Below are 24,326 nucleotides of genomic sequence, written 5' to 3'. Positions count from 1 at the left end.
TTCATATCCACAGATCACTGAAAGCTGCCTCACAGGTGGATAGGGTAGTTAAGAAAGCTTATTGGATGTTAGCTTTTATAAGTTGTCGGATCGAGTTTAATAGCCGCAAAGTAATGTTGCAGCTTTACAAAACTCTGGTTAGACCACACTTAGAGTACTGTGTTCAGTTCTGGTCGCCTCATTATAGGAAGGATGTGGAGGCGTTGGAGAGGGTGCAGAGGAGATTTACCAGGATGCTGCCTGGATTAGAGAGTATGGATTATGAGGAGAGACTAAAGGAGCTAGGGCTTTACTCATTGGAGAGAAGGAGGATGACGGGAGACATGATAGAGGTATACAAAATATTAAGAGGAATAGAGTGGACAGCCAGCGCCCCTTCCCCAGGGCACCAATGCTCAATACAAGAAGGCATGGCTTTAAGGTAATGGGTGGGAAGTTCAAGGGAGATGTCAGAGGGAGGTTTTTCACCCAGGGAGTGGTTGGTGCATGGAATGCGCTGCCTGGGGTGGTGGTGGAGGCTGATACATTGGTCAAGTTCAAGAGATTGTTAGATAAGCATATGGAGGAATTTAAAATAGAGGGATATGTGGAAGGAAGGGGTTAGATAGTCTTAGGTGTGGTTTGAAGGTCGGCACAACATGGTGGGCCGAGGGGCCTGTATTGTGCTGTATCGTTCTATGGTTCAAACTATAGGAAAGATGTGATTGGACTGGAAAGGAGATTCAACAGGATGTTGCTTGGGATGGAGCTTTTCACTTATGAGGAGAGACTGGATAGGCTGTGTTTGTTTTCCTTGGAGCAGAGGAGGCTGAGTGGTGACCCAAATGAGGTATACAAAATCATGAGGGGCATGGACTTTAGATAATAGGAAATTTTTCCCAATAAAAGTGTCAAAGGTGTCAAAAACTAAAGGACATATAAGTTTAAGGTAAAGGATAAGAGGTTTAGAGTGGATATGAGGAAGAATATGTTCATCCTGAGGGTGGTTACAATCTGGAACACATTGCCTGAGTGGTTGAGACAGGTTTTAAACAATGTTTAAGCAGTATCAAGGCACAGAAAACTACCAAGTGCTGGTAAATGAGATGAGTGTAGATAGGTAATTGATGTTCAGCATGGACATGGTTGGCCAAAGAGCCTATTTCTGTGCTGAAAACTCTATGACTCTATGAGGGTAGTCTTAGGCTACAGGATGATATTGAAGAATTAATAATTTGGGCAGAGCAATGGCAGATAAAATTTAATCCTGATAAATGTGAGATGAAACATTTTGGGAGAACTAATAGGCTAGGGCATACACAACGAATGATAGGGCCCTAAGGAATATTGAGGAACAGAGGGACATTGATGTACAAGTCCAAGGATCCCTCAAGGTGGCAGCACAGGTGGATAATATGGTTAAGAAGGTAAACAAGATACTTGCCTTCATTAGCCGGGGAAAAGAAATATTAGAGCAGGGAAGTTAAGACACAAATTTGTGAAACCTTGGTTAAGTCAAAGCTGTGATGGAATATTTCAATAATGAGGAAAGTCTGGATAGGCTGGGTTTGGTTTCCTTAGAGTGGAGGAGGCTGAGAGGAAGGACCTGACTGAGGTAAATAAAATAATGAGGGGCAAAAATAAGGTAAATATTATGAAACTTTCCCCCACAGCAGAGATTTATAAAATCCGAAGGCAAACTATAAGAGGCTTAGAGGAGATTTTAGGATAATTTTTTTCACCCAGAGGGTGGTTGGAATCAGGAATGTGGATGCCTGAACTTGTGGTGGAGACAGAGTCTCTCATAACATTTAAGAAGTATCTAGACAAGCACTTGAATGGCCAAGGCAGAGAAGGCTACAGACCACTGGAAAATGGGATTAGTACAGATGGGTATTTAACAGCTGATGTGGCCATGTTGGACTAAAATTGAGAAAAAAAAATTCAACCGCATTTTGGAATCTCCTTTCACTGTTTTCCTCTTCCTCAAGCAAACATTGCAAGAATTTCTTTGTGTCTCATGCAATGATCCTTTCTTCAAGCCTTTTTGCTAAGTTTTCTCAAAGGCCACAAATTTGCAGTGCAACCTCAGTGTCCGGCAATTCATTTTTCTACCTCTTCTGTCTTCTGAAAAGTGGTTATTTGTATTCTAGCAAAAGCAAGCCACAGTTTGATATGGCAGTCATGAAAGATATTTTATAAGTGTTGGACACTTTTCTTGTGACAGCAAATATGCCTTCAGCCCTTCAGAAATAAATGAAATTCCAGCCTGATCCGAGAGATAGGAACTGTATGTGGCTGTGTTCCAACAAATTAGAATACTCAAAGCTCACAAATCAGAAGTCTTTCACCAGTTATACTTGAGGAACAGTGTAAATCTGAAAGCATTCATGAACTCTTATTGCAAAGCACTCCTCGTCAAGTGGCACTCTTGTCATTAGAAGAAAATAACGCACAAGAACTGGAAACGTCCATGAATGCATCCAAGCTAAGTGACATAAATGAACATTCCTTTAAATCACCCAGCAGTTCATAGGTTGACAATAGTTTACAAAGATGTGAAACACTTGGAGCTACATACTTACTTTCTTCAGTAACCTTGTGTTTTTTTTATTAATAATCATTGAGAAATATCACTTTGGCCACCGCAAGAGATGGAAAAGCTTCTTCCTCAAGTCTGACAAATTTCACTGCTGTTGTCATCAACCAGCCAGGCTTTTTTTCCAAAACTTGAAATCTTTTTGAACATTCTCATTAAAAGAACAAGCATGCTTTTGCGACCTGTCAACAGTGTTAATGAGGTTTGCACCACTTTCCACTTTCTGTCTGTGGCTTCTTTTAATGTGGGGTAGCCTTAGCACAACAACCACTACATAGACTTGATAGAGTGAGGTCTTGATCCATGCCAGTGAACAAAGGAGACCAGACCTTGTTGCATGGAGATTAGTACTTTCACATTGGTGTACATATGTTTGGGTGCATCTCGGCACATAAACACCCATGCTTTCTCGTGCACATGCATGCATACACATACACCAATGGGCTCAGTGTTCTTGCCCATTGCATACGTCCTCTCTTACCCACAGCTATTCTCTTCTTGATCCCTCGCACCTCCAGTCCTCCCGATCCCTGAAGCTCCGAACCACTCCACCCCTCAACTCTCTGACCTCCCCTCATTCTCCTCCAGACTCCCGTCTTCTCTGAGCACATCCCAGTCCCCAACTCTCATTCCCGTCGTGCTCCAATTACATGCCTGGCCTCATTCCCACAGTGCCGTATCTGCATATCCAGCCCCACATTGATATGCTTCATCTGCATTATAGCCCCGATCCCACTGTGTTCCAGCTGCGTACCTGATTCTGCTCCCAGTCATGCCCTTTTCCTGACCACATTGCAGCTGTCCCAGCCTCTTCCTGAGGAGGGATGTCTAAGGCTGAAGCAGGTGGGTGTGGCTGGCTAACTGCCATCTTTAACGGTGTTCAAGCACAATATAGGATTGCTCAATGCAACTGCCATTATTTTGAGCACAGCAAGGTTTTATTCTTAGGTGGCACAGCAGAACTCCTACACATCTATGTATACACAAGGTTTTGTTTCAGGAACATAGTCACTTGGCAAAATCAAATTATGCATTACTGTGAAATGTAACAAAAATTAGAAGTCAGAAAATGTAGGACAATTTTCCACAAGAAAATGTTGGGATATGCATGTTATGGTTTATTAAAAACAGGTTGTGTGGCCACCCCGGATATATTGTACAAAGCTGACTATATTAAAAGTAATTATTTAGTTGTAAAGTGCTTTTGGATGTCCTGAGTTTGTGAAATATATCCTTCCTTTCTTCTATATATGTCAGCTAAATCTAGAGTGCCATTGGAATATGATTTTATTGTGTTTATTTTTTGCAAAGCTCTTCTCCATTTTTATTTCTATTATGATTTATTCTGGGATACTTTCAATTGCTTTTCTCTTTCAGCCATCTAATTTTCTGTGTACTTTACCACTTTATTACTTTTTTTCCTCCCTGCTGCTTCCTCTTCCCACTCATTCCATTCCTCTGTCTCTTGTGGTGTGGTGATCATAACACATTATTGTTTCTCATCAAGCTGTTGCTGCTGGCTTTCTGGGGCTCTGTCCTTGATCATTTTGATCCTGTTGACTTTCAGTTAGTTAGCTTTGCTCATGCCCAGTTTTATCCATTTCTATTATCCTTGGAGTTGTTTCAATTAAATTCTGCATTAGAGAAACTGATTTTGCATACACAGACATCAGCAGTAAATCATTACAGCTGAAAGGGCGGGGGTGGGGGGGGGGGGGTTGCAGTGTTCCATAGAATTATAGATTCCTAGTTAGCCAATGCAGCTTTGTGTGGAGACGAGTCTCATAGTTAATGTGGTTGAGCACATTGTATTTATTTTTCAAAGTTGAAGTTTGGACAAACAATGGATTGAAGTTGTTCTGGGAGCGGTGGGATCATGTAAAGAGTTAGCTTGGCCTGAACTGGTTCTCTGGAAAATAAGGCCACTAAGTTTGGAATACCAGGAGTAATGTTAGCAGCAAGTTACTAAAAAAAATTACATAAGAGTAGTGAGCAATGAAAAGTGGTTTCCACCAATCATGTGGGACCAATTAGCTTGGAATATCCATATACAACAAAAAGTGTATTTTAAGCGTATACGTAACTTGTCAATGAAATAGTTAAGAAATGTATAAAGATGATACATCATACACAGGATCATGACAAAGCTGGTGCAGAGTTTAAAGAAACTTGCTTCATAGAGTCATCAATTAAACTGCAACTATATGATTCAATGTAAAAATTGAATGAGAATTGTTTGAAAAACATGACCAAAGATAATAATATTTGTTCACAGAAGTGTGTGCTTTGTGCAAGAGTTTAATATATTGGATGATCTGGTTGCTTCATCTTTTGATGAAATGGAATATGAAGGGGATTATTGATACACTATACATGTTTTTCAAACCCATTTATTCTGTCCTTACTTTATGTAACGTTTTGATTTTATATTAATACTTATGCAGTTAAAAAGTGAAAAATATTGCAATTTGGGAAACTGAAACATCTCTATTCTAATCAATGAAAGTGAAGGTGTTTGTGAATTATGTAACTGAAGTGCTGCAGTACCACCACTAGTGGGAAGGTTTGATAATAGCATAAGTTTTCTTAGGCACTTTTCGTTGTAAACATTGAGGCAATAATTCAATATTTAACTGTTTAATTTAGCATTTGGGTCTTAAGATGGAAAATACTGTATTTTCAAAATACAGTAATACTGTATTTTCAAAATATTGTATTTCCAAAATACAGTGGCCCTGATTTTAGTTGTAAATTATTAATTCAGTCACTGTAAATGCAAGACAAAATCATATTGTGGAGGCTTCAGAGGTTTTTGCAATATACCGGTTGACCAAACCATGCATTGGACAATCTGTTGAAATTCTTAAGAAAGGTCATCAGCATGAACTGATGTCTTAAAAAATATCCTGGATATGTACACGTTTTTTTTCCCCCAAAGATATCACTTATCCCATTTCGTCAAACTTGTTTCTTTCTCCATGGATGCTGACTGGCCTGCGGAATATGTCAAGGGATTTCTGTTTGTTTTTTTTTCAGATTTTCAACGTTTTGGTTTGCTTTTGCAGCATTTGCGGCTGCTTTTAGTTACGTTAGTGTAGAACAGTATTAAAGGGATGAAGTCACAGCATATTAGTCCGGGTTATACTACAGACTCTAGTCAGGGCACAAACAACTTACCTGCTGTAGTGACAGCATTCTCACTTTATCACCTAGCACTTAAGGCAACTGACAGACTGTTGAATAGGGCACAAATGTTGTCTCCACAGATGTTACCTGCGTGGTTCCAGCACCTACTAGTTTTTGTTTCCCGTGTTCAACATCTGTAGACCTTCTGCTTTGTCTCCACAGGTTGAGTCACATCTGGCGGAGGCGGATGTGATCACTTGGCCCGGAAGCAGAGTGAGTACGGAGACCGACTGATTCATTGTGGAGGCCCCGCCGAGAGTGTGCGGTGAGTTTAATGCATCGGATTCCACGTTATATGAAAAATACCGTGCGGTCTGAATCCGAGGGGCCGGGGGAAGGAGGGAGCTTGGAGTTGAGCGGAGATTACGGCTGAACTCGCGTGTAAATGGCTTGAAATGAGTTTGGGGAATTGGTGGCCGAGCGTGGCCCAGGCCCAGGAAACAACGCAGCGGGACTGGAGGCCGAGTCCCCGCCGCCTCCTGCTCACGGACTCGGGCTTGTTGACCGGCACCTCGGGTCCACGGCTGTGGAAGTTGCACGATGTAGCACCGCTGTTTCTGCAAACTGAAATGCCATCACTAACGCCGCCTTAAATCAACGAAGGGGTGGGGAGCTCGGAGTGATGGAGCATGAGGGAGTCGAGAGTGGGGCTGGAGGTAGTGTTGCTGAGGTGATCGTGGAGGAAGCGATACTGAATGAGCACCTGCATTTTGGGGGCAGTGAAAGACTGGCAGTGGGGTCGCAGGTGACTTCTGTCAGCAGAGTCCAAGATTGATGATGGACAGGGCGAGGTGATGAAGGTAGATTGGAACACCGCAGTAGGAGAAATGTAGATTTTAAAACCAAAGTATGAGCCCATGGAGAATGCTGCTGCTTCTAAGGGGACATAAACGGCTAACTTTTAACTGGGTTGAAGTTTAGGGAGGGTTTTAATGAAGAAGCGAGGTCTTGGAATATTGGGCGTTGAAGAAATGTATTGATTTGGAGTATGGGCAGAAGAAAAGGGACAAGGTGGCAAAAAAAAATAACCTTACAGAGCAATTTTCACACCACTCAGTGTCCCAAACTGCTTTAGTTTGAAACCTTGGGTAATAAACTCTTCCTGCATCACTATCCTTGGAGCTACCCCAAGGACCTCCATAAAACTGAACTTGCCCCAAAACTCTATTCCTGTCCCAAACTGCACAAAGTTCCATTCATGTGTCAGCCTTGTTTTTGCTGACCAATATTAACTCCTGGCCTGGCAACGCTTTCTTTTTCTGGTTAACAAATCCTTCCTTGGTCTCTTCCCTAACTTTACCTTTAAGCCTTGTCCCTCAGTAATGACTTATTTATGGGATGTGGTCATTGGTAAAGCCTGTCCTGATTGTTAATTCATAATTGATGAACAGCTTTGAACTGCAGTCCATGTGGTAATGGAACCCACAGTATTTAGATCTAGTGAATAACTTGATGACAAATAACTTGAATGGAGGACTAAGGTATGGTTGTGAAGTTTCCAGATGACAGGTAGGTAGGAAAGTAAGATGTGAAGATGACATAAGGAGGTTGCAGAGTAGGAGCAGGCCATACGCCCCTTTGTGACTGCTCCACCATTCAATACAATAATGGCTGATCTTCAATCTTAATATCATATTCCTATTCTCTTCCCATACCCCTGATTGCCTTTTGTTTCTGAAAATCAATCTATTTCCTTAAGTATATTCATCTTTGCCTCCACTGCCTTCTGCAGCAGAGAATTTCACAGGTTCACAACCCTGTTAGTAATGAAATTTCTCTCATTTTAGTCCCAAATGTTTTGTCCCATATCCTAAACTGTGACTTCTGGTTCCAGTTTGCTATCCCTGTCAACATTTTGTACATTTCAAGGGATTCCTTCTTATTGTAAACTCAAGTTAATACAGGCTAGTTGACCCAATCTCCTTGTTTGATAGTCCTGCCGTCATAGGAATCAATCAGATCAAATTTTGCTGAATTCCCTCTGACAAGTACATCCTATCTTGGGTAAAGAGACTAAAATTGCACACAATACAGCTGTTGTCTCAGCAAGACCCTCTATAATTGTAGCAAGGCATTCTTGCTAATGTACTCAAACACTCTGGCAATGAAGGCCAATGTATCATTTATGTTTTTAACTGCTTGCTGCATGTACACATTGGATTTCAGTGACTAAGGTACAAGAAAACTGATCTGGTAATGAATATAGGAGGTTTAATTAGTGGGTTTGTAGATGACAGGAAAAGTGGTGGTGTTGATATTGAAGAGTCTTAAGGTTACAGGAAGATGTTGATCATCTGGTAAGTTTGGCGGGGCAATGGCAGATGGAATTTAATCCCAATAAATGTGAGAGGTTTAAGAAAAGTGTAATACACCATGAATGAATGGTAGGGCCCTCAGAGGCATATCGTACATGTCCATGGATCCCTGAAGATGGCAGCAAAGGTAGGCAAGGAGACACAGAATGTAAGCACATGGAGGTCATGGTACAACTTTACAAAACTTTGGTTGGGCACAGCTGGGGTGTTCTGTGCAGATTTGGTCACCACATTATAGGAAGGATGCGATAGCACTTGAGATCTACCAGGATATTGCCTGGGATGGAACATTTAAGTTATGAGGGGAGCCTGGGTAGACTGAGTTTGCTTTCCTTGGAGTGGAAAAGGCTGAGGGACCTTATCAAAGTATGCAAAATTATGAGGGGCGTAGATAGGGTGGATAGTGAGAAACGCTTCCTCATAATGGAGATGTCTAGAACCAGAGGGTTTTGGCTAAAGGTGAGGCAGAAGAGAGTTAATGGTGAACTGATGAAAAACTGCTTGAGAAGGTGGTGGAGGCAGGTACTTTAGGAAGTATCTGAATGAGCACTTAAATTGCCATAGAAGGCTATGGACCAGGTGCTGCTAAATGGGATGACTGTAAATCAAGTACACATTTACAGGTCAGCTAAATTTGATATGGAGCTCTGAAGGCTGCAACCTGAAAATTTCCCTCCGCAATGTTCTTAAATGGCAATGATTGACAATGGATAACCATAACGATCTTCCTTAGTGTGTGGGATGATTCTGACCATGGGAATATTTTCCCATTGATGCCTATTAACTTCACTTTTACCAGGGCTCCTTAATATTATAGTTGGTCAAATACTGTATTGATGTCAAGGGCAGTCACTTGCCTCCCATCTGAATTGGGCTCTTTGATCCATGTTTGGACCAAGGTGGTGATAGGTTTGGGACCAAGTGACTCTGGCAAATCCCAAACTGGGCTTTACTATTAGTGAGTATGTGCTGCTCGATGGCACTGCCAAGGACACTTTCATTACTTTGCTGATTATTGAGAGTAGAAAGATTGGGTGGTGATTAATGCTTTGTCGTTTCTGTGTGTGTGTAGCACATATGTGCAATTCTCCACATTGTCAGGTGGCTGCTGAAATTGTAACTGCAATGTCTTAGCCACTTCTGGAGTGCAATTCTTCAGACTGGCAGCTGGAATGTGGTGTGGTCCCATGGCCTTTGCTGTTTCCAGTGCTCTCTTTTCCCTTTCTTGCTACTAGGCAAAGTGAGTGAAATTGCCTCAAGACAGGCTTCTTTGATGAGGGGGCCTTGGGAGGAAGCTGAGATGAATTATTCACTTGGCACTTCTGGATGAACATGGTTGAAAATGCTTCTGACTTCTTATTCCTTGTGTGCTAGAAACTGTCATTGCTGAGGATATCCTTGGAGTCTTTTTTTTATTAGCTGTTTAATTATCCACCCCCATTCATGACCAGGTGTGGTATAACTTCAGCACTGTCATTTGACCTGTTGCTTGTGGAATTGCTTAGTTCTGTCTGTTGCCTGCTATCTTTTGCTGTTTGGGGTATATGTGGTTCTGTGTTGCAGCTTTATTAGTTTGATGCCTCTTTATTAGGTAAGCCTAGTGCTTTTGCTGGCATGCTCTTCTGCATTCCTTATTAAACTGACTTGATGGTAATGGTAGACTAAAGAATATGCTGGACTAAGTGGCAATGGATTGTGGTGGTGTATATTTCTCCTGCGGCTGGTGGTTCACAGTGTCTCCTGGATACAGTTTTGTTCTGTTTTGAGTCTGTGCCATTTAGATTTTTGTAATGCCACACTATATAGTGGAGGGTGTTCTCAGTGTGAAAGTGAGAATTTGTCTCTACCATAATCGTGCATTTGTCACTGCCATTAGATGAGTTCAAAAAGTTTTATCCCTTATGTTGCTTTACTGTGTACTTGCTGCAGAAACAATCTAGCAGATCTCCTTCAGGATTTCAGCAGGCTAGGCAGCATCCATGGAGAAAAGCAGTTGGTCAACGTTTCGGGTCAGGACCCTTCTTCAGGACTGAAGACAGGAAAAGGGGAAGCCCAATATTTAGGAGGGAAAAGCAGAGCAGTGATAGGTGGACAAAAAAAGGGAAGTGGGGTGGGCACAAGGTGGTGATAGGTAGATGCAGGTCAGAGATGGTGATAGGCAGGTGTGGGGGAGGAGGGAAGAGAAGATCCACTGGGCGATGGGTCAAAGGTAAGGGAAAAAAAATAGAAAAAAGAGAGAGACAAGGGAAGAAAAGAGGCATGGTTGGGGGTGGGTGGTTTGAGTGGATTACTTAAAGTGGAAGAACTCATTGTTCATGCCATTAGGCTACAAGGTTCCAAGACGGAAAATGAGGTGCTTGGGACTAGAATCTAAACAATGTTTCTTTATGGCCTACAGCATGGCGCTACAATGATGCAGTTTCCCGTTGAGTCATTTGTCTGAGAAAGTTATCAGCAGAGAGGTCATGAAAGTCTCTTTAGATATGCTCATGTTTTGTATTTTTATTCCATTAATAGAGCTGATTACATCTCTAACTTTGATCTATTTGTCCATCATATGTCTTGCACTGCAATTTAAATGGAAAATGAATGTTAATGAGACAAACTGTTGGGATTGGAAAAAAAGGGAAATTGTTAAGATTTTCTGCCCTTTAAAATATTAGTGATAACAATGTGTCAGAGATGGGGTGGAACACATGGCTAGCTCGGATCAAACACCCTATTGTACAACAAACAAAATCGATTTACTCAGTGTTTAAATGGCAGGGGAAACTTAAAAATTTTGACAGAAACTACAGTAACTTCAAATAAAAGAAGGATAATTTCTTTGGATAATGTGATGTGGAGGACAGTTATGTTCCAATTATTTGCTTAAGTCAATCTCAAATCACTTTGGGCAAAGCAGTTATCAGGTTTGATAGGTTGTGTACAACCAGATTGGAACCCTTCAGTCAATTGGGGGTTGTGGTTTTTGAACGATTAATAATGAAAACAATCTTCATCTCTATCTCGACTAATGATTACAATCATATTGTCTACATGAGTTATTGTCTAGCAGTGACCTCATGAAGTTTGAAGTGGCAAGAAAGACACAAATAATTTGTAAGTAAATTCTTAAGATGAAACGGGTTAGAAGTAGTGACCAGATGCATGTTTTTTCAGTGCAAAGTTTGATGTGAATTATATTTCACCCTTAAGCGTACTGTTCTCTTTTGGCAAGGGTGATAGTACCAGAATGTAATGAGGAAAGCCCTACCAAAGTTGCAGTTTTGCAGATTCAGCAATATTAGGCCTCTACCGCAATAGGTTGGATCTTCTGAACCACTCTTGCTTTTAGGGTCTCTGAATTTCATTTCAGCTGTTCCTGGCATTTCTGATCTCCCTTTCTGTTGCTCCAAACCTACCTGTTTCTTCAATGAACTAAACCAATCACATCCTTGGATTGGACCAATAAATTGCTGTGCATTAAGGGATGTACCTCGGGGAAAAAAGCAAGTACCAAGGTAAAGCACTCCATATACATGATTTAATGGAAGAGTAAAGTTTGTTTTTTTTAAAAAAAAGTATGAGGTCCTTATGTAGTTTAAGATGGTTTCCTGTTTCTGTACCCCCAGAAACAAATGTTTACTGACTTATGCAGATTATTTGTTATTTTAGCTGACTTGTCAGCAACTTAGTTGCAACTTTTGCCCATCATCTCACATTTTAGATAGGACCTTTTATAACGACAGAACATTTCAAATTTATCAAGCATTAGTCTGTTCTTGGTCAGAAAATAGAACGATTCCAGAAATGCAAATAAAACTGCAAATGAATTAGTTTTATTAGACTTTAGAACAATTTTAAGAAGATCTCGACTATAAATCAGTGGTTCCCAAACTTGTGATTATGAACCACTTCGGAGTTGCAGATGGAGAGATGATGCAATTTTAATGTGATTATTTTGACTTGGCAGGGTAATTGGTATGATGGAATGATAGAACAGTACAGCACAATACAGGCCCTTCGGCCCACAATGTTGTGCTGACCTTTAATGCAACCAGCATCTTGGCATATATGTTTTCACGTATAATTCCCATGTATTAGATGGTGCTTTTAAGGTTTAATAGCATTTCACTGCAGTAAATACAATCCATATTTGGAGCAAATAAACTCATTTTCGGAGAAGTTTTAAGTACCATTTTATACAGTGGTCAGTGTTTTTTATTCATCTTTTAAATAATTTTGAATACTTTAAATTTAAAAAGACTGCAAACAGGTATTTTTGTGACCTGTCATAATTTTAATGACAGGTCATGCTTTCATTTCTGGCAGTCCCTGGGTTTCAAGGATGACTTGTGTCCACTCCAGGTCTGTGGTTTCTGAGGTTGTTTAGGGGGTCAGTGTGGGTACAGCAGATGGGCAGTGGGTGCTTGAAGAGGGATGGGTGGGTTCGTTGTTTGTCAGAGCTGGATATATTAAACTTTTTCAAGTTTTCTTTGAGAAAACCCTTGAATTATTTCCTCTGTTCACCTGGTAATTTCCTGCCATGAATAGAGCTCTGAATAGCATGCCTGCTTTGGTAATTTGGTGTTGGCTGTCTATATTACATGAGTTCAGTTGCGGCCTCAATACTGGGGATGTTAACTTGGGAAAGGAAGTTGGTGTAGGTTTTTTCATCCTGTTGGTGGATTTGGAGGATTCTGCGGAGACAGTTGGTACTTCTCCAGTGCTTTGAGGTTCTTGGAGCCATGTTTCAGACTTGCAGGATGGCAGGGATTGCTGCTGTCTGGTTAACTGTCACACAAATTCATAACATGTTGACAACATCATTTTGGGGTTGCAGAATTTTTCTCATGTTTAAGTGGGATCTTCCTTAGGAAAAGTTTGGGAAACATTATCATAATTCTTTCAGATTTTATCCAAATAACACTCCACAATTTGGAAGTGTTTCCTTTTCCGTCACGAGCAAAACTAAAGGGGAAAATGTAACAGTTAATTTGCAATAGTTGCTGAATGTGGTAAATGTCGCAGTTTCAATATTTCAAGTCAGCTATTACTTGTATTTAATGTTGTTGAAATGTGCATAGTACATGATCATAATATACAAACTTATTCCAATCTATCTTTACAACATTCTTATGAGAATGTTTTCTCCCTAAGTATAAAACCAAGGAAAAAGACAAAAGTTAATTTTTTCCCCTGAGGTGGAGGTAGAAATTTACATGATGTGGCCATCCACAAATATCCTTCATCCACATTGTGTTTACACCCTGATTTCAGATATATTTAGATTAATTTCTCACATTTGAGTACCTGAGGAAAGTCATGAAACTGACAGGTCAGAAAGGCTGCTGAAGAAGTGCAGGTGATCTATGAGCAGAGTTGCCAAGTTGAATTCGTATTAGGAAGGTACATGGAGCCAGTTGGCCAAACTGTTTCCAGTAAGTACAAATACTTGAAAGATTCTATAGAAAAGAAACCTAGGAGAATTACCTGCTGTGAAAAGTTAATGATCATTATTGAGTTATATCTCTTATTGATGATCTTGCTTGTTCTGGCTTTTACACATAACTTGTTTATCCTCCAGCCTTTGAATTCCAGAACTCTATTATGATAAACAAGTCTGCACAATGGGATTTAGCCTCGATAAACTGGCAGCCTTGAATTCTAAATACAGCATGACACCTTCAGCATAGTGACAGACATCCAGATTACTGTGTGAACTGGCTTTGAAAAACCAGCAGTTTTGAAATTCCAGTCACAAAATAATTTGCGAGCAACTCTTTTAGGTTTATAAATAGTGTTAGCAATACAGCAGAAAAGAGATTCATTACACAATTGTATATTTCTGAATTATTTCACTTATAATTGTGCATGGTTTTAATTTGGAGAATTTTTTTTGTTCTTAACAGTGATATTTACAAAATGCATTCTGTTTCAACCCTTGGATGCCAAGGTGTAGAAATAATTCAGAAATAATGCTGTCTGAATTATAATCCAATAATTTTACAGATTGCATAATGTTCGTTCACTGTAAAAGTTATAGTAATTTAATCAATTACATATGATTTTATTAAAGAACTAGGTTATGTATTTTTAAATGTGATCATGAGATTTCACAGCCATTGAGAAAGCTAGTGTTTTTTGCCAATCCCTAATTGTTTTTGGTATGCTGGGAGTGATCTTCTACCATGAATTGCTGCAGTCCTTATCCTGAAGGTACACGGCAGTTGATTAACCAGTTCACAATTTAGACCAAGTGATGCTAAGGGAATGATCATATATTTTCAAGTCAGAACATTGTGTGACAAAGAGAAACTTGCTGGAGGTTTTATTCTGATTCATCTATTACCCTTGTTCTTAGTGGTAGAGGTTGCAATGTTGGAAGTGCAAATGGAGTAACCTTAAAAACTAATAGCTGTGCATTCTGTAGATACACAAATTACTAGTTAGATGCATATGTTTTATTGATGCTTAAGTTTTAAATAGTCTATAAACAAAATATACTTAATAGAGAAAGAGGTGCACCCTTTTAAGAAACCAAATTATGAGCTAAGGTGTGTTGAATTTGAATCCGTACAATCTTTAGTTATTATCTGTATTTTGCTGATGGTTATGAAAAAGTAGACTTCCTAATTATTGAGCAAGGGATACTCTAGGAGTCAATTCCAAAATGCTACAGTTAAGGTTTGTTGAGATCTATAGACATTTATAGATTAGTACTGGCAGACCTGGGATATCCAAATTCACATTACAAAACATATTTTCTTGATCTCATCAACAGGAATCTGTCAGGGAACCAAACCCATGTTTCATCATCTCCATTCTGTCAAATTACAGATTTCCCCACTGTACTTCAGAGGTCACAAATTGAGGGAGTCCCTCTGGTATAAAGTTGTAACTATCTCCCCAGAACTGTTGGAATGTGGGAGATAGTTCCCATTTCTACCTTGGCAAAGATCCACATCAAGTGCAGTAAAATATAACTTCTTATGTGTTACCAAATATGAGATATTTAAATTAGGTTTTGTGTGCATATGTATATAATCTTGTGTTTGCATGTGCTTCCTCCCCTCAATCCTGTTTTTTATTGCACTGTACTGTCAGTTTTTTTTAACATTTTCAATTTTTATTTCTACATTTAATAATGGAAGCTTGCCACACTGCGTTTACACCTTCCCACTGCCAATGATCCTGTAACTCCTCAGTCTGATTACTGAGAAATTTCTTTGTCCCAATCAACATTGCTTCCAAATTGTTGTAAGTTTTGTAATTTATTAAATCTTATGAATTTATATACTGTAGTAGAGTCATAGACCTGTAGAAACAGGCTCTTTGGCCCAACTCGTCCATGCTGATAAAGTTGCTTGCCTGAGTTAATACTATTTGCCTGTATTTGGCCCATATCCTTCTTTCCTATCCATGTGCCGTCCAAAAGCCTTTTTAAATGCTGTAATTTTACCTGCCTCTACCACTTCCTCTGGCAACTCGTTCCATTTTCCCGTCATCCTCTTTGTGGTAAAAGTTGCCCCTTGGTTCCCTGTAACCTTTCCCCTCTCACCTTAAATTTATGGCCACTATGACCATTCACCTTATCTATGCCCATTATGATTTTATATACCCAAATAAGGTCACCCCTCAGCCTTTTGTGCTCCAGATAAAACAGCCTCAGCCTCTCCAGTCTCTCCTTATAACTCGAGCCCTCCGGTCCCAGTAATATCCTTGTGAATCTTTTTTGTACGCTTTTCAGCTTAAGGACATCCTTCCTCTAGCTAGGTGACTAGAACTGCTCATGACATTCTGAGTGTGGTCTCACCAACATCTCGTGCAACTGTAACACTACATTCCAGCTCTTGTACTTAATGCCCTGACAGATGAAGGCAAGTGTGCCAAATGCCTTCTTCACAACACTGTCTATCTGTGTCACCACTTTAAGGGAACTATTTACTGGTACCCTTGGGTCTCTGTGCTCTACAATACTCTCCAGGGTCCTGCCGTTCACTGTGCAAGTCCTGCCCTGGTTTAACTTCCCAAAATGCAACACTTCACACTCGTCCAAGCTAAATTTCACCTGCCACTGCTTGGACCACTTTCCCTTTGATCTTGTACTTTGATTTTATAATATCAAGTTTCAAATAGTGATGGCTTGAGTCTTGCATGGACTGACTAGCCTCTTGCATTCACTGTTGCCTGTCCAATCAACTTGCACATAGCTGGAATGGTTCCCTGGCACAAACTTCCTCAGGTAAGTCAGCTTCAGGCTGATTGGTGAGGTTCAGGACAAGGTCTTTCTAATTGCAAGCAGTAAGCCCAACTTACAAATTTGCTTTGACAACCAATAAAATCTTGCCCCAAAACTTGCAGGCTGAAAAAGACATTAAAAATATATGAATGCTTTGGATGTTTAGAAGCATTCAAGCTAATAAAATTTAAAATGCTAATTGATCATAAAAAATTTAAATTAAAACACTTCATTAGTAGAAAACACTTAACTAGATACATTTATGTTAAACCAATTAAATCACAAACAAGTTAATTACAGTGTATTTCTTCCTTGCAGTTATTCTTCATTCAAATAAAAGTACTCACTATTTCTGAGCCAATCCGACCTTTTGCAGGAACAGTAAAAAGAATTCTCAGCACAAGTGTTGGACAAACTGCTTGAATTTGCTGTCAGCTGCTGGACGCCAGGAGAGTCCAAAGTTGGAGGACAGTTGCAAAATTCCAGGTGGTCACCCTGTAGCTGTTCACAATTTCAACATTTGTGCAGGACTCTCAGGTTTCCACTCCGTTACTAAATAGTGATCATCTGTGTGAACTGCTGGTATGTGAAAGGTGCAAGAAACTAAATTTGTACATCCTGCTCCCTTTATTCCCTACCTTCCAACTCTGTTTCATCTGAAGTCGACACCTGATCTTGACTTCTGATGTGCATTGTCAAGGGAAATCTTCTGACTGTTTGAATGTGCTTAAAGAATTGTTATGTGCAATGGTTAGTGGTAGGCTTACTTGCTTTCATTAATTATTCCAGATGTACATTTGTATAAAGGGAATATGATCTTAAAAGTTATCTGATGACTCAAAAGTAGGAGAATGGGACTCTATGCATTTAGGGCAAATATCCCTTGAGGCCTATAAATAGTTCAGGAGGATAAAGGCCTGTGAGCATAATGGGAAAATATGGCATTTTGAATTTTATTTAGTTGTTTGAGATGTTAAAAGGATTTTATAGTGCAGATATGAAGAAACTCATTTATTGGGATCAAGGGCAGATGATAAATTAGATGTAAGCCATTAAGGAAGAACTTTTTCCATAAAATGGTAAGTAGAAATTTTTAATCTTCTCTCCACCACAGCTCACCCCTTCTTAACTCTGTCCAAAATACCATTTATTAGACCATGGATAATAGATGAGTTGGCACTTCCAAGACTGAGGAAAATTTTGTTTGGTAAGTACTGAGAAAAGTACAGCAAAGGAGGGAAAGTGCAGCTAAGTTACAGACCAGGCAATGTTTAATTAAGTAGTGGAGTAGGTTCAGTGGATTAAAAAGCCTTTTGCACTTTTTTTTGTATCCTCGTGTGTTCAGGTCATGTAAATGGTTGAGGGGTGGGTTGTGTGGTCATCACCATTGAGGATGTAAGATCGGTCTTCTGGAGAGTGAACCTACAGAAAGCATCTGGCCCAGATGGTGTCCCTGACTGTGTGCTCAGGTATTGTGCTGATCAGCTGGCGGGAGTATTTGCAGACATATTTAACCTCTCCCTGCTTCAGTCTGAGGTTTCCACCTGTTTTAAGAAGACCACTATCATCCCAGTACCTAAGAAAAACAAGGTAATGTGCCTTAATGACTACTGACTGATGGCTCTGACATCCACCATCATGAAGTGCTTGGAGAGGCTGGTCATGGCATGCACTAACTCCAGCCTCCCAGAAAACCTCGACCCACTGGAATTCACCTGCCACCAAAACAGATCTACAGTGGACGCCATCTCCCTGTCCCTATCCTCATCTCTGGAGCATCTGGACAGTAAAGACACCTAAGTTAGACTATCGTTTATTGACTACAGCTCCACCTTCAATACTTTGGTTCCAAGCAAACTCATCACCAAACTCCTAGACCTGGGACTCAACACCTCCCTCTGCAACTGGATCTTTGGCTTTCTGACCAACAGACCATGATCAGTGAGGATAGGCAGCAACACCTCCAGTACGATTATTCTCAACACTGGTGCCCCACAAGGCTGCGTCCTCAACCCTCTACTCTACTCCCTATATACTCATGACTGCGTGGCCAGATTCTGCTCTAACTCCGTCAACAAGTTTGCAGATGATACCACTATAGTGGGCCGTATCTCAAATAATGATGAGTAAGAGTACAGGAAGGAGATAGAGAGCTTAGTAACATGGTGTTATGATAACAACCTTTCCCTCAATGTCAGCAAAACGAAAGAAATGGTCATTGACTTCAGGAAAGGGGGCGGTGTACATACACCTGTCTACATCAATGGTGCTGAGGTCAAGAGGGTTGAGAGCTTCAAGTTCCTTGGAGTGAACATCACCAATAGCCTGGTGATGACCTGACCTGGTCCAACCATGTAGATGCCACGGCCAAGAAAGCTCACCAGCACCTCTACTTCCTCAGGAGGCTAAAAAAATTTGGCATGTCCCCTTTGACTCTCTCCAACTTTTATTGATGCACCATAGAAAGCATCCTATCTGGATGCATCGCTACTTGGTATGGCAACTGCTGTACCCGGGACTGCAAGAAACTGCAGAGAGTTGTGGACACAGCCCAGCACATCACAGAAACCAGCTTGCCCTCCATGGACTCTGTCTATACCTCTCACTGCCTTGGAGAAGCAGCCAGCATAATCAAAGACCCTACCCACCCGGGACATTCCCTCTTCTCCCCTCTCCCATCAGGCAGAAGATACAGGAGCCTGAGGGCACATACCACCAGGCTTAAGGACAGCTTCTATCCCGCTGTGATAAGACAATGAACGGTTCCCTTATACGATGAGATGGACTCTTGACCTCACAAACTATCTTGTTATGACCTTGCACCTTATTGTCTACCTGCACTGCACTTACTCTGTAGCTGTGACACTTCACTCTGTATTATGTTATTGTTTTTACCCTGTACTACCACAATGCACTGTGTAATGAATTGATCTGTATGAATGGTATGCAAGACACATTTTTCACTGTACCTCAGTACAAGTGCCAATAATAAACCAATACCAACTTTTAGACAAAGCTCTGATATGAGTGGAGTGGAGGAGCACTCCGTTTGGTGTCCTAGGTATAGATTGAGAATTCTTTCCAAATGTCTGTCCTCTGCAATAAGGTAATAAGATCTGTGTATGGTACAAGAGAATTTCTGAACAAAGGTTGTGCTGATGATACAACTTTGTGCATGGAAGACTATTTGAGATGACTTTCCTTGTTGGGGATCTAAGTGCATTTTTTGCTTAGCAGATGTGTTTCTAGTTTTGTTGCAAAGTGATGGTTAGCCTGATCTGATGCTCCCTCATACCTTTTGCTTGTGGATGGATATTTATTTGATTGCTTCTGTGCTTGGCACAGTGGCTGTAGTGACCTGGGTTCAAGTCTGACCTCTGGTGCTGTCTGTGTGGAGTTCGTGCATTCTCCTTGCAACTGCTTCTGCTACAACCCATCAACCACTGCACTCCAGCTGCTGCAGGGAGGACTGGGGAGTTGGGGGGGGGGGGGGGGGCGGAGCAGTGTTAATGGGGATGTGTGCGAGAATAGGTTACAAGGAGATAAGCTGGGGAATTGGATTGATGGAATGGTTCTGAGTGCCAGCAAAGACTTGGTAGCTGAATAGCCTCCTTCAACGACATTACGAAATATATAAAAGATTAAAAGCAAAATAATACTGAGGCTGAAATATACTAGCCAGACACCTTCTGTGGAGACTAAAACTTTGGTACTATAATCATATTCTGATTTCATTAGGTCTTCCGCGCCAATTACATCTTTGATTTGAAGTGTTCCATTCTACACTGGATGCAGAGTTTGATTCTGTGCATTGTGTTTACTGGAATTGTGCACATTGGAGAAAGACAGTTCTTACTGAATGATATAGGGAATAGTGTAGGTTGATATTTCTTATTCATCGGTGGGATGGAGAATTGGGGTTCCTTTCTACATTAGTTGGGCAAATCTTCAGCATAAATAGGAAACTGTTCAACCTACAGGACTACAATCTAGAACCTCAGTAGTTGAGTTGTAGTGTCAGACGACTTCTGTGTTTGCGCATGCATGGAGACTAAGCTTCAAACCATCGTTCATTGAAGCACATGAGAGGATGGGCCTTGCACTCAATATCTACAGAACAAAGGTCCTTTCCCAACTTGCTCCCACTGTACCACAATAAAAGTTCATGGTGAGACACTGGAAGATGTGGATCCGTTGGGAACCTCCTCTTGGCAAAGGCTGATATCAATGATGAAATGCACCACCACCCCAATGTGCCAGCACAGTCTTTGGTCATGAGGGGAAAGGAGTATTTGAAGACCATGACCTCAGACCTGGCACAAAATAAATGATCTGCCTTGTAACAGTGATCCCTGTCCCCCTATATGCTTCTAAAACCTTAACTGCCTAAAGCAGGCATCTCAAGGCACTGGAAATATACCACCAATGCTGCCTCTGCAAAATCTTCCTAATTCACTGGAAGAACTAGTGAAATAATGTCAACAGTCCCTCTTAAACTAGCATTCCCCATCATTGAGGCCCTTGTTACACTCAATCAGCTACGTTGGGCAGCCCACGTTATTCACATGTCTGATACCAGACAGCTGCAACAGACACTCTATACCATGTTCTGTCATCGCCAGAGAGAGGAAAAGATTTAAGTATGTGCTCAAAGCCTTTTTTCAGAAATGCAAAATTCCTACTGGGGCCTGGGAGTGGGAATCTTAGACCCATGCTTGGTAGAGGAGCTTGCATCAGGACACAAAGAGGGCCTGTGTAAGGAGTAGAAGGAGTGCACCAACTCTCAAACAACCCAATCACCTGCACCATCATACACTTTCTGTTCCATCAGTGGAAAAATCTACAGTTCCTGTATTGGCTTTATAAGTCAGCCTAGAATCCACCAAGTCAGACATAAGCAAGTCATCCTCCACCTGAGGAAATGAAGAATAAAAATAAGAATGGACTATTGAATTACACTTGTTTATACCTCAGTTGGGAATGCAGAGTGAAAGGCTTAAGTGGTGGCTTTTTATGTCTTGACTATTATTGATTTTCATGGACCCAGTTTTCTGGGGCAACAATCAAGTTGGAAGAACTCATCTGGTGAAGCAGCATCTGTGGGTATAAGGAATTGTCAATGTTTTGGGTTGGACTCTGCATCAGCACAGGGTGCAGATGGAAGTATTGACAGGGGAGAGAGAGAGGTGAGACAAGGGCTAATAGGTGATTGGCAGACCAAGGAGATGTGAAGGATGATGGGCTGATTGAGCCAGGTGGGGAGAGGGAGATTAAAGCAGGTGAAGGATAGATGGAAGCAGACAAAGAAAATAAAGAAGTAAATGAAACCAGGTAAGGGGAGGGGAGGGTAAAGGTCATAAGCAGGAATACAAAGGCAACCAGTGCTGGAATCTGTTGAGTAAGGAAGGTGATAATGGGAACCATTAGGGAAGAGGTTAAAGGCAGAAGGAACCGGATGGGGGGAGGATTTGGTGGGGAAAATGTGTGGGTAGTTGGTGTATGGAATCAGGAGGGGGATGGAAATGGGTAATGGTGGGCTGGAGGGGAATTATGGGAAAGGGGACAAAATGGGAGGACTGGAGACAGATCAAATTGGGGTGGGGAGAGAAACACAAGAGATGAGAGTTACTTGAAATTGGAAAATTCAATGCTTATACCATTGGGTTGAAGACTATCCAGGTGGAAAATGAGGTGTTCTTCATTTAGTTTACCTTGGCCCTCTGACAGTGGACAAGGCTGAGATCGGTATGGGAAGGGGATGTAAAGTGGCATGAAACCAGGAGCTTGGGGTGGCCATTGCGGACAGAGTGCAAGTGCTCTGCAAATTGGTTTCCTAGTCTGTGCTTGGTCTTGCTGATGTAAAGGACATCACAGTGGGAGCACCAAATGTAGTAGACAAGGTTGGAGAAGTGCACGTAAACAGTTTCCTCACTTGGAAGGGTTGTTTTGGTCCATGAATGGTGGTGAGCAAGAAGGTGTAAGGACAAGTGTTGTACCTTGTGTGGTTGCAGGAGAAGATGCCAGGGGTCAGGGAGGGGTGTGTGGTGAGGGGTGAGCGTACCAGGGAGTCACAGAGGGAGTGGTCCCTGTGGAAGGTGGAATGGGGTGGGGAGGAGATGATGTGGCTGGTAGTGCAATCTCATTGCAGCTGGCAGAAATGACTGAGGATGATGTTCTGGATGCGGAGGCTAGTAGGGTGAAAGGTGAGGACGAGGGGAACTCTATCTCTGTTCTGTTTGGAGGAAAGTTGGGGTGAGAGCAGGGTTCTGAGAAACAGGAAATGTGAGAGAGGGCTCTGTGTTATTCATTAATTGTGTTCGTGCAGACAGAAAGTTGATTCATCTCTTGAACAAAATCAACCGATTTTGCCAAACTAATAAACAAAAACAAAATACTTGAACTATAGCAACTATAAAGCAAAATTCAAACCCTATAAATATGTTATAACTATTAATTATTGTTATAAATAAGTATAATTGCATTTGAGTAGTGCTCTGGGAGATGTGCAGGTTTATCAAATAAATTTCATGTAATAAAATTTTAATGGAAATTTGTACATTTAAATTTGCAATGTCGGAGGAACAGAGATGCTATTGTACAGCTGGGATTGGGTCACCTAACTAGTACTAACAATGACAATAAATGTTATGTGCTAATTTAGTTACTTGAATGCATATTGGAAGTTAAGCTGGTGTATCAGAAATATACACTTGATTTTGGTATTTCAAGAATAAACTGCAGATCCTGAACTGTCAAATTTAGTGTGCAAACGTAAGTTGCTGTTAAATAATTGCAAGTGTACTCTAGGAGTAAAAAGTGGCTGCATAAATTGAAAAGGTTTTCTGAAGTTATTGTAATTCTCAGAAACATTTCCCCTTGGTATCTTTTGTTTAGCAGTTTCAAAGTGGGTATTTTGTACAGTTTGATACAAGGTGACTGGAAAAATGAATACTGTTGCTCAACTGCAATGTAATAACTGTTAATTAGTAGAATATCTTGCATTCAAGATTGTTGAAGTATTCTCTCCATTAATTGTTTATTTTTAAGAACCTTTTAAAATGCAGCAATAAGACATTTCACTTCTCAAGCTTGCTTTGTCACTTAATTGATATCATAGCTGATCTTGTGCCTCCGGTCTAATTTCCCGTTCATCCCCATAATCCTGATTGCCTCAGAGTCCAAAAATGTATCAATCTCAGTATTGATCCCAGAACTCGAGAAAAGGGGCTGAAATGCCAAAATATTTTCTTTACTCAAGAGGACTGTGTATCTGTAACTCAGAAGGCCACGGATGGTTGGTTATTGAATAAAGAAATTGTTTGGCATTTCAGCCCCTTTTTCTGAGTTCTCGATTCTCCAACAAAAGGGAACAGCCTTTCAGCATCTATCCTGTTGATCTGACTCGTCTTTGGAAATCTGAATGAGACCACCTCTTATTTTTCAAAACTCCAATGAGTTTTGTCTGCTCCAAGGCCATTCCATGAATCCAAGGTAGCTTTAGATTTATTGAAGTAGCAAAAATAGGTGAAATGCCTTGTGAAATACTTGAGTCCAACAGAGAATACCTCACTCAATTTAACAGGGTTGTGAATCCAGTAGGGGAAAAATTAAGTTCTTGAGTTTCTTTATTTTAATGTTTGTAGTTATTTAGATCTATTTGCATAGATTTTAAATGACTCAGATATTTTAAAAAAAACTAAAGGTGGCAAAAGTTATCAGAACATTTTGGGGGTTGGGGCAGAACCTCAGTGATATAGTGCCTGAAGTCCAGTCACAGCTTGAAGCTGATCTGTCTCGTGGGATGTCTTATGGGTGTGAAGAGTTAGATCATTTGGTCATCCATATGTGTAAAAGATAAGTATGGGCCTGAGATGGCGGGCAGTGAGTCTGGGTTGCAAGCTGCATCTGGACAATCCAACCCACTGTGTTTAGTAACATTTTAAAATAATAAACATGTTTCTATTGATAAGGTACTCTTCCTTAGGAAATGTTGAGAGAAATCTGTTCTGTGCACTGCAAAATC

At 40.8% G+C, this 24,326-nt stretch overlaps 1 protein-coding gene across 1 annotated transcript in view; it reads left to right on the top strand.

The window, feature by feature from the left end:
* Positions 1–5,927: 5,927 nt before the first annotated feature.
* The window catches only part of psmd14 (proteasome 26S subunit, non-ATPase 14), an 80,697-nt gene continuing 62,298 nt past the window's right edge, over positions 5,928–24,326 (top strand). Inside the window, exon 1 of the mRNA XM_052025773.1 lies at positions 5,928–6,029. The gene's annotated coding sequence lies outside the window, so the exon portion shown is untranslated. The remainder of the gene's footprint in view (positions 6,030–24,326) is intronic.

The sequence above is a fragment of the Pristis pectinata genome, chromosome 1 (assembly GCF_009764475.1).
Source record: "Pristis pectinata isolate sPriPec2 chromosome 1, sPriPec2.1.pri, whole genome shotgun sequence".
In the NCBI taxonomy this organism is placed as follows: Eukaryota; Metazoa; Chordata; class Chondrichthyes; order Rhinopristiformes; family Pristidae; genus Pristis; species Pristis pectinata.
The sequence above is the reverse complement of the archived record's forward strand: the minus strand, read 5'-3'. Positions and strand labels throughout refer to the sequence as shown.